Below are 9,570 nucleotides of genomic sequence, written 5' to 3'. Positions count from 1 at the left end.
TCCTCGCAATGCTTTGTTTTAAATGGACAGTCAGATTCTTCCGGTCCATACCAGTTGAAGCGCAACGGAAAGTGCAAAGCGGCACAGCTTCATGCACACTGCTAGGGAGTCAATACTCATGTCGTTTATCCACGCTTTTTTTCATTTTGTCACGTTGACATTTAGAGCACTGTGCAGAAATCACACTGCGTCAGCATGGTCAACGGCCCCCAAAATGCTTTGTTTTATTTGGGCATTTTATTTTACAGGAGGTATTCAGAGACATGGATTGGGAAGAATTGGGGATAAAAGTTAATCGAGAATAGCTTAGTAACTCGCGATTCGCTGATGACATTGCCTTCATTAGTACCTCAGGGGACCAATTGCAATGCATGTTCACTGACCTGGAGAGACAAAGCAGAAGAGTGGGTCTAAAAAGTAATCTGCAGGAAACTAAAGTAATGCTTAACAGTCTCGGAAGAAAACAGCAATTTACAATTGGCAGCGAGGCACTGGAAGTCGTAAGGGAATACATCAACTTAGGGCAGGTAGTGACAGCGGATGCGGATCATGAGACAGAAATATTCAGAAGAACAAGAATGGGCTGGGGTGCGTTTGGCAGGCATTCTCAGATGATGATTAGCAGGTTGCCATTATCCCCTCAAGAGGAAAGTATATAATACCTGTGTCTTACCAGTACTCACCTATGGGGCAAAAACCTGGAGGCTTACGAAAAGGGTTCTGCTCAAATTGAGGACGACGCAACGAGCTATGGAAAGAAGAATGATTGGTGTAACGTTCAAGGATAAGAAAAGAGCAGATTGGGTGAGGGAACAAACGCGAGTTAATGACATCTTAGTTGAAATCAAGAAAAAGAAATGGGCATGGGCAGGATACGCAATGAGGAGGGAAGATAACCGATGGTCATTGAGGGTTACGGAATGGATTCCAAGGGAAGGGAAGCTTAGCAGAGGGCGGCAGAAAGTTAGGCGGGCGCATGAGATTAAGAAGTTTGCAGGGACGACATGGCCACACATAGTACATGATCGGGGTTGTTGGAGATGTATGGGAGAGGCCTTTGCCCTGCAGTAGGCGTAACCAGGCTGATGCTGATGATGATTGCGCCGGTCCATGCCAGTTGAGGCACACAAGACCACGCAAGAGCCGCACAGCGATAGCCGCACCACAAGGGAGTCATTGTGACTCCTGTAGTTTATCCATGCCTTTTTTTATTTACTTCAGTTTCACGTTTAGAGCACTGGGCAGAAATCACATTGCGTCAGCATGGCCGACGGCCCTCGCAATCATTTGTTTTAAATGGACAGTCGGATTCCCCCGATCTATGCCAGCTGGAGTGCAGCAGACTGTGCAAAAGCTGCACTGCTCTAGTCGCACCTCAAGGGAGTCATTGTTACTCTCACCGCTTACACACACCATCTTGCATTTCTTCACGTTGACATTAAATAGCACTGGGCAGAAATCACATAGTGTCAGCATCGGCAACAGCCTTCACAATCATTTGTTTTAAGTGCACAGTGAGATTCCCCCGGTGCATGCCAGGTAAGCCACACCAGACAGTGCAGAGCCGTGCTGCTCTAGTCGCACCTCATGGGAGTCATTGTTAGTCTCTTCGTTTACCCACGCCTTGTTGCATTTTATCAAGTTGACATATAGGGGACTGGGCAGAAATCACATTGCGTCAGCGTGGTCAAAAGTCCCCGCAATGCTTTGTTTTAAATGGACAGTCGGATTCCCCCGGTCTATACCAGTTCAAGCGCAATGGAAAGTGCACAGCGGCACAGCTGAATGCACACTGCAAGGGAGTCATTCTTACTCCTGTCGTTTAACCACGCCTTGTTTTCATTTCTGCACGTTGACATTTACAGACCTGGGCAGAAATCACATTGCGTCAGCATGGTCAACGGCCCTCAAAATGCATTGTTTTATTTGGAGAGTCGGATTCTCCCGGTCCATGCCAGTCGAAGCGCACCAGGCAGCGCAAGCGCCACACTGCTCTAGCCGCACCTCAAGAGAGCGATTGTTACTCGCTTTGTGTAGCCATGCCTTGTTGCATTTCTTCACGTTGACATTTAGAGCGCTGGGCAGAAGTCACATTACGTCAGCATGATCAAAAGTCTTCGCAAAGCTTTCTTTTAATGGACAGTTGGATTCCACCGGTCCATACAAAATGAAGCACAATGGATAGCACAAAGCGAAACTGCTCAATAAACTCTGCACGGGAGTCATTCTTACTCCTGTCCTTTATACCCACCTTTTTGCATTTCTTCACGTTGACATTTAGAGCACTGGCTCCCAGAATGCTTTGTTTCATTTGGACAGTGAATTCCGCCCGTCCATGCCAGTTGAGGCGTACCATACCGCGCAAGAGCTGCACTGCTCCAGCCGCACCTCACAGGAGTCACTGTTACACCTGTCCTTTATCCAGGCATTTCTTTATTTCATCACTTTGCCGTTTAGAGCACTAGGCAGAAATCACATTGCGTCAGCATCGGCAACAGCCTTCACAATCATTTGTTTTAAGTGCACAGTGAGATTCCCCCGGTGCATGACAGGTAAACCACACCAGACAGTGCAAAGCTGTGCTGCTCTAGTCGCACCTCATGGGAGTCATTGTTAGTCTCTTCGTTTACCCACGCCTTGTTGATTTTATCAAGTTGACATATAGGGGACTGGGCAGAAATCACATTGCGTCAGCATGGTCAAAAGTCCCCGCAATGCTTTGTTTTAAATGGACAGTCGGATTCCCCCGGTCTATACCAGTTGAAGCGCAATGGAAAGTGCAAAGCGGCACAGCTGAATGCACACTGCAAGGGAGTCATTCTTACTCATGTCGTTTATCCACACCTTTTTTTCATTTTTTCACTTTGACATTTAGAGCACTGTGCAGAAATCACACTGCGTCAGCACGGTCAACGGCCCCCAAAATGCTTTGTTTTATTTGGGCATTTTATTTTACAGGAGGTATTCAGAGACATGGATTGGGAAGAATTGGGGATAAAAGTTAATCGAGAATAGCTTGGTAACTCGCGATTCGCTGATGACATTGCCTTGCTTAGTACCTCAGGGGACCAATTGCAATGCAAGTTCAGTGACCTGGATAGGCAAAGCAGAAGAGTGGGTCTAAAAATTAATCTGCAGGAAACTAAAGTAATGCTTAACAGTCTCCGAAGAAAACCGCAATTTACAATAGGCAGCGAGGCACTGGAAGTCGTAAGGGAATACACCAACTTAGGTCAGGTAGTGACAGCGGATGCGGATCATAAGACAGAAATATTCAGAAGAACAAGAATGGGCTGGGGTGCGTTTGGCAGGCATTCTCAGATAATGAATAGCAGGTTGCCGTTATCCCCTCAAGAGGAAAGTATATAATACCTGTGTCTTACCAGCACTCACCTATGGGGCAGAAACCTTGAGGCTTACGAAAAGGGTTCTGCTCATATTGAGGACGACACAACGAGTTATGGAAAGAAGAATGATAGGTGTAACGTTCAAGGATAAGAAAAGAGCAGATTGGGTGAGGGAACAAACGCGACTTAATGACATCTTAGTTGAAATCAAGAAAAAGAAAGGGGCATGGGCAGGATACGCAATGAGGAGGGAAGATAACCGATGGTCATTGAGGGTTACGGAATGGATGCCAAGGGAAGAGAAGCTTAGCAGAGGGCGGCAGAATGTTAGGCGGGCGCATGAGATTCAGAAGTTTGCGGGGACGACATGGCCACACTTAGTACATGATCGGGGTTGTTGGAGATGTATGGGAGAGGCCTTTGCCCTGCAGTAGGCGTAACCAGGCTGATGCTGATGATGATTCCGCCGGTCCATGCCAGTTGAGGCACACAAGACCACGCAAGAGCCGCACTGCGATAGCCGCACCACGAGGGAGTCATTGTTACTCCTGTCGTTTATCCGTCCTTTTTTTTAATTACTTCACTTTGACGTTTAGAGCACTGGGCAGAAATAACATTCCGTCAGCATGGTCGACGGCGCTCACAATCATTTGTTTTAATTGGACAGTCGGATTCCCCCGATCTATGCCAGCTGGAGTGCAGCAGACTGTGCAAATGCTGCGCTGCTCTAGTCACACCTCAAGGGTGTCATTGTTACTCTCATCGCTTACACACACCTTTTTTGCATTTCGTCACGTTGACATTAAATAGCACTGGGCAGAAATCACATTGTGTCAGCATGGTCAACGGCCTTCGCAATCATTTCTTTTCATGGCAGAGTTAGATTCCCCCGTTGCATGCCAGGTAAACCACACCAGACAGTGCAAAGCCGCGCTACTCTAGTCCCACCTCATGGGAGTCATTGTTAGTCTCTTCGTTTATCCTCGCCTTGTTGCATTTTATCACGTTGACATTTAGGGGACTGGGCAGAGATCACATTACGTCAGCATGATCAAAAGTCTTCGCAAAGCTTTGTTTTAATGGACAGTTGGATTCCACCGGTCCATACCAAATGAAGCACAATGGATAGCACAAAGCGAAACTGCTCAATAAACTCAGCACGGGAGTCATTCTTACTCCTGTCCTTTATACCCACCTTTTTGCATTTCTTCACGTTGACATTTAGAGCACTGGCTCCCAGAATGCTTTGTTTCATTTGGACAGTGAGTTCCGCCCGTCCATGCCAGTGGAGGCGTACCATACCGCGCAAGAGCTGCACTGCTCCAGCCGCACCTCACAGGAGTCACTCTTACACCTGTCCTTTATCCAGGCATTTCTTTATTTCATCACTTTGCCGTTTAGAGCACTAGGCAGAAATCACATTGCGTCAGCATCGGCAACAGCCTTCACAATCATTTGTTTTAAGTGCACAGTGAGATTCCCCCGGTGCATGCCAGGTAAGCCACACCAGACAGTGCAGAGCCGTGCTGCTCTAGTCGCACCTCATGGGAGTCATTGTTAGTCTCTTCGTTTACCCTCGCCTTGTTGATTTTATCAAGTTGACATATAGGGGACTGGGCAGAGATCACATTGCATCAGCATGGTCAAAAGTCCTCGCAATGCTTTGTTTTAAATGGACAGTCAGATTCTCCCGGTCCATACCAGTTGAAGCGCAACGGAAAGTGCAAAGCGGCACAGCTCAATCCACACTGCAAGGGAGTCATTCTTACTCCTGTCTTTTATCCACGCTTTTTTTTCATTTTTTCACTTCGACATTTAGAGCACTGTGCAGAAATCACACTGCGTCAGCATGCTCAACGGCCCCCAGAATGGTTTGTTTTATTTGGACAGTGGATTCTGTCAGTCCATGCCAGTTCATTCGCAGCAGACCGCGCAAGAGCTGCACTGCGCTAGCCGCACCTAAAGGGTGTCATAGTTACTCCTGTCGTTTATCCAGCCCTCTCCTTAATTTATTTATTTCACGTTTAAAGCACTAGGCAGAAATCAAATTGCGTCAGCATGGTCAACGGCCCTCGCAATCATTTGTTTTAAATGGACAGTCGGATTACCCCGATCTATCCCAGTTGAAGCGCACCAGGCAGCGCTAGAGCCGCACTGCTCTAGCCGCAGCTCAAGGGAGTCATTGTTACTCACTTAGCTCCCCCCGCCTTGTTCTATTTCTTCAGGTTGACATTTAGGGCACTGGGCACAAATCACCTTGCATAAAAATGGTCAACCGCCCTCGCAATTATATCTTTTAAAAGCACAGTAAGATTCCCCCTGTGCATTCCAGTTGAACCACACCAGACAGTGCAAAGCAGCACTGTTCTAGCCGCACCTCAAGGGAGTCATTGTTACTAACGTCCTTCACCCACGCTTTGTTCCATTTCCTCACATTGACATTTAGAGCCCTGGGCACAAATCACATTGCGTCAGCATCGTCAAAAGTCCTTGCAATGCTTTGTTTTAAGTGGACAGTCAGTTTCAGCCGGTCCATGCCAGTTGAAGCACAACAGATAGCATAAAGCGCCACTCCTGAATCCACACTGCAAGGGAGTCATTCTTACTCCTGTCCTTTAACCACGCCTTTTTTTTCATTTCTGCACGTTGACATTTACAGACCTGGGCAGAAATCACATTGCGTCAGCATGGTCAACGGCCCTCAAAATGCATTGTTTTATTTCGAGAGTCGGATTCTCCCGGTCCATGCCAGTTGAAGCGCACCAGGCAGCGCAAGCGCCACACTGCTCTAGCCGCACCTTAAGAGAGCCATTGTTACTCGCTTTGTGTAGCCATGCCTTGTTGCATTTCTTCACGTTGACATTTAGAGCGCTGGGCAGAAGTCACATTACGTCAGCATGATCAAAAGTCTTCGCAAAGCTTTGTTTTAATGGACAGTTGGATTCCACCGGTCCATATCAAATGAAGCACAATGGATAGCACAAAGCGAAACTGCTCAATAAACTCTGCACGGGAGTCATTCTTACTCCTGTCCTTTATACCCACCTTTTTGCATTTCTTCACGTTGACATTTAGAGCACTGGCTCCCAGAATGCTTTGTTTCATTTGGACAGTGAATTCCGCCCGTCCATGCCAGTTGAGGCGTACCATACCGCGCAAGACCTGCACTGCTCCAGCCGCACCTCACAGGAGTCACTCTTACACCTGTCCTTTATCCAGGCATTTCTTTATTTCATCACTTTGCCGTTTAGAGCACTAGGCAGAAATCACATTGCGTCAGCATGGTGAACGGCCCGCGTAATCATTTGTTTTAAATGGACAGTCGGATTCCCCCGATCTATGCCAGTTGGAGTGCAGCAGACTGCGCAAGAGCCGCACTGCTCTAGTCGCACCTCGAGGGAGTCATTGTTACGCTCATCGCATACACACCTTCTTGCATTTCTTCACGTTGACATTAAATAGCACTGGGCAGAAATCACATTGTGTCAGCATCGGCAACAGCCTTCACAATCATTTGTTTTAAGTGCACAGTGAGATTCCCCCGGTGCATGACAGGTAAACCACACCAGACAGTGCAAAGCTGTGCTGCTCTAGTCGCACCTCATGGGAGTCATTGTTAGTCTCTTCGTTTACCCACGCCTTGTTGATTTTATCAAGTTGACATATAGGGGACTGGGCAGAAATCACATTGCGTCAGCATGGTCAAAAGTCCCCGCAATGCTTTGTTTTAAATAGACAGTCGGATTCCCCCGGTCCATGCCAGTTGATGCACAACAGATAGCATAAAGCGCCACTCCTGAATCCACACTGCAAGGGAGTCATTCTTACTCCTGTCGTTTAACCACGCCTTTTTTTCATTTCTGCACGTTGACATTTACAGACCTGGGCAGAAATCACATTGCGTCAGCATGGTCAACGGCCCCCAAAATGCTTTGTTTTATTTGGGCATTTTATTTTACAGGAGGTATTCAGAGACATGGATTGGGAAGAATTGGGGATAAAAGTTAATCGAGAATAGCTTAGTAACTCGCGATTCGCTGATGACATTGCCTTCATTAGTACCTCAGGGGACCAATTGCAATGCATGTTCACTGACCTGGAGAGACAAAGCAGAAGAGTGGGTCTAAAAAGTAATCTGCAGGAAACTAAAGTAATGCTTAACAGTCTCGGAAGAAAACAGCAATTTACAATCGGCAGCGAGGCACTGGAAGTCGTAAGGGAATACATCAACTTAGGGCAGGTAGTGACAGCGGATGCGGATCATGAGACAGAAATATTCAGAAGAACAAGAATGGGCTGGGGTGCGTTTGGCAGGCATTCTCAGATGATGATTAGCAGGTTGCCATTATCCCCTCAAGAGGAAAGTATATAATACCTGTGTCTTACCAGTACTCACCTATGGGGCAAAAACCTGGAGGCTTACGAAAAGGGTTCTGCTCAAATTGAGGACGACGCAACGAGCTATGGAAAGAAGAATGATTGGTGTAACGTTCAAGGATAAGAAAAGAGCAGATTGGGTGAGGGAACAAACGCGAGTTAATGACATCTTAGTTGAAATCAAGAAAAAGAAATGGGCATGGGCAGGATACGCAATGAGGAGGGAAGATAACCGATGGTCATTGAGGGTTACGGAATGGATTCCAAGGGAAGGGAAGCTTAGCAGAGGGCGGCAGAAAGTTAGGCGGGCGCATGAGATTAAGAAGTTTGCAGGGACGACATGGCCACACATAGTACATGATCGGGGTTGTTGGAGATGTATGGGAGAGGCCTTTGCCCTGCAGTAGGCGTAACCAGGCTGATGCTGATGATGATTGCGCCGGTCCATGCCAGTTGAGGCACACAAGACCACGCAAGAGCCGCACAGCGATAGCCGCACCACAAGGGAGTCATTGTGACTCCTGTAGTTTATCCATGCCTTTTTTTATTTACTTCAGTTTCACGTTTAGAGCACTGGGCAGAAATCACATTGCGTCAGCATGGCCGATGGCCCTCGCAATCATTTGTTTTAAATGGACAGTCGGATTCCCCCGATCTATGCCAGCTGGAGTGCAGCAGACTGTGCAAAAGCTGCACTGCTCTAGTCGCACCTCAAGGGAGTCATTGTTACTCTCACCGCTTACACACACCATCTTGCATTTCTTCACGTTGACATTAAATAGCACTGGGCAGAAATCACATAGTGTCAGCATCGGCAACAGCCTTCAAAATCATTTGTTTTAAGTGCACAGTGAGATTCCCCCGGTGCATGCCAGGTAAGCCACACCAGACAGTGCAGAGCCGTGCTGCTCTAGTCGCACCTCATGGGAGTCATTGTTAGTCTCTTCGTTTACCCACGCCTTGTTGCATTTTATCAAGTTGACATATAGGGGACTGGGCAGAAATCACATTGCGTCAGCGTGGTCAAAAGTCCCCGCAATGCTTTGTTTTAAATGGACAGTCGGATTCCCCCGGTCTATACCAGTTCAAGCGCAATGGAAAGTGCAAAGCGGCACAGCTGAATGCACACTGCAAGGGAGTCATTCTTACTCCTGTCGTTTAACCACGCCTTGTTTTCATTTCTGCACGTTGACATTTACAGACCTGGGCAGAAATCACATTGCGTCAGCATGGTCAACGGCCCTCAAAATGCATTGTTTTATTTGGAGAGTCGGATTCTCCCGGTCCATGCCAGTTGAAGCGCACCAGGCAGCGCAAGCGCCACACTGCTCTAGCCGCACCTCAAGAGAGCGATTGTTACTCGCTTTGTGTAGCCATGCCTTGTTGCATTTCTTCACGTTGACATTTAGAGCGCTGGGCAGAAGTCACATTACGTCAGCATGATCAAAAGTCTTCGCAAAGCTTTCTTTTAATGGACAGTTGGATTCCACCGGTCCATACAAAATGAAGCACAATGGATAGCACAAAGCGAAACTGCTCAATAAACTCTGCACGGGAGTCGTTCTTACTCCTGTCCTTTATACCCACCTTTTTGCATTTCTTCACGTTGACATTTAGAGCACTGGCTCCCAGAATGCTTTGTTTCATTTGGACAGTGAATTCCGCCCGTCCATGCCAGTTGAGGCGTACCATACCGCGCAAGAGCTGCACTGCTCCAGCCGCACCTCACAGGAGTCACTGTTACACCTGTCCTTTATCCAGGCATTTCTTTATTTCATCACTTTGCCGTTTAGAGCACTAGGCAGAAATCACATTGCGTCAGCATCGGCAACAGCCTTCACAATCA

The sequence above is a fragment of the Dermacentor albipictus genome, unplaced genomic scaffold (assembly GCF_038994185.2).
Source record: "Dermacentor albipictus isolate Rhodes 1998 colony unplaced genomic scaffold, USDA_Dalb.pri_finalv2 scaffold_37, whole genome shotgun sequence".
NCBI classification, from domain to species: Eukaryota; Metazoa; Arthropoda; class Arachnida; order Ixodida; family Ixodidae; genus Dermacentor; species Dermacentor albipictus.
Note: the sequence above shows the minus strand (reverse complement) of the source record.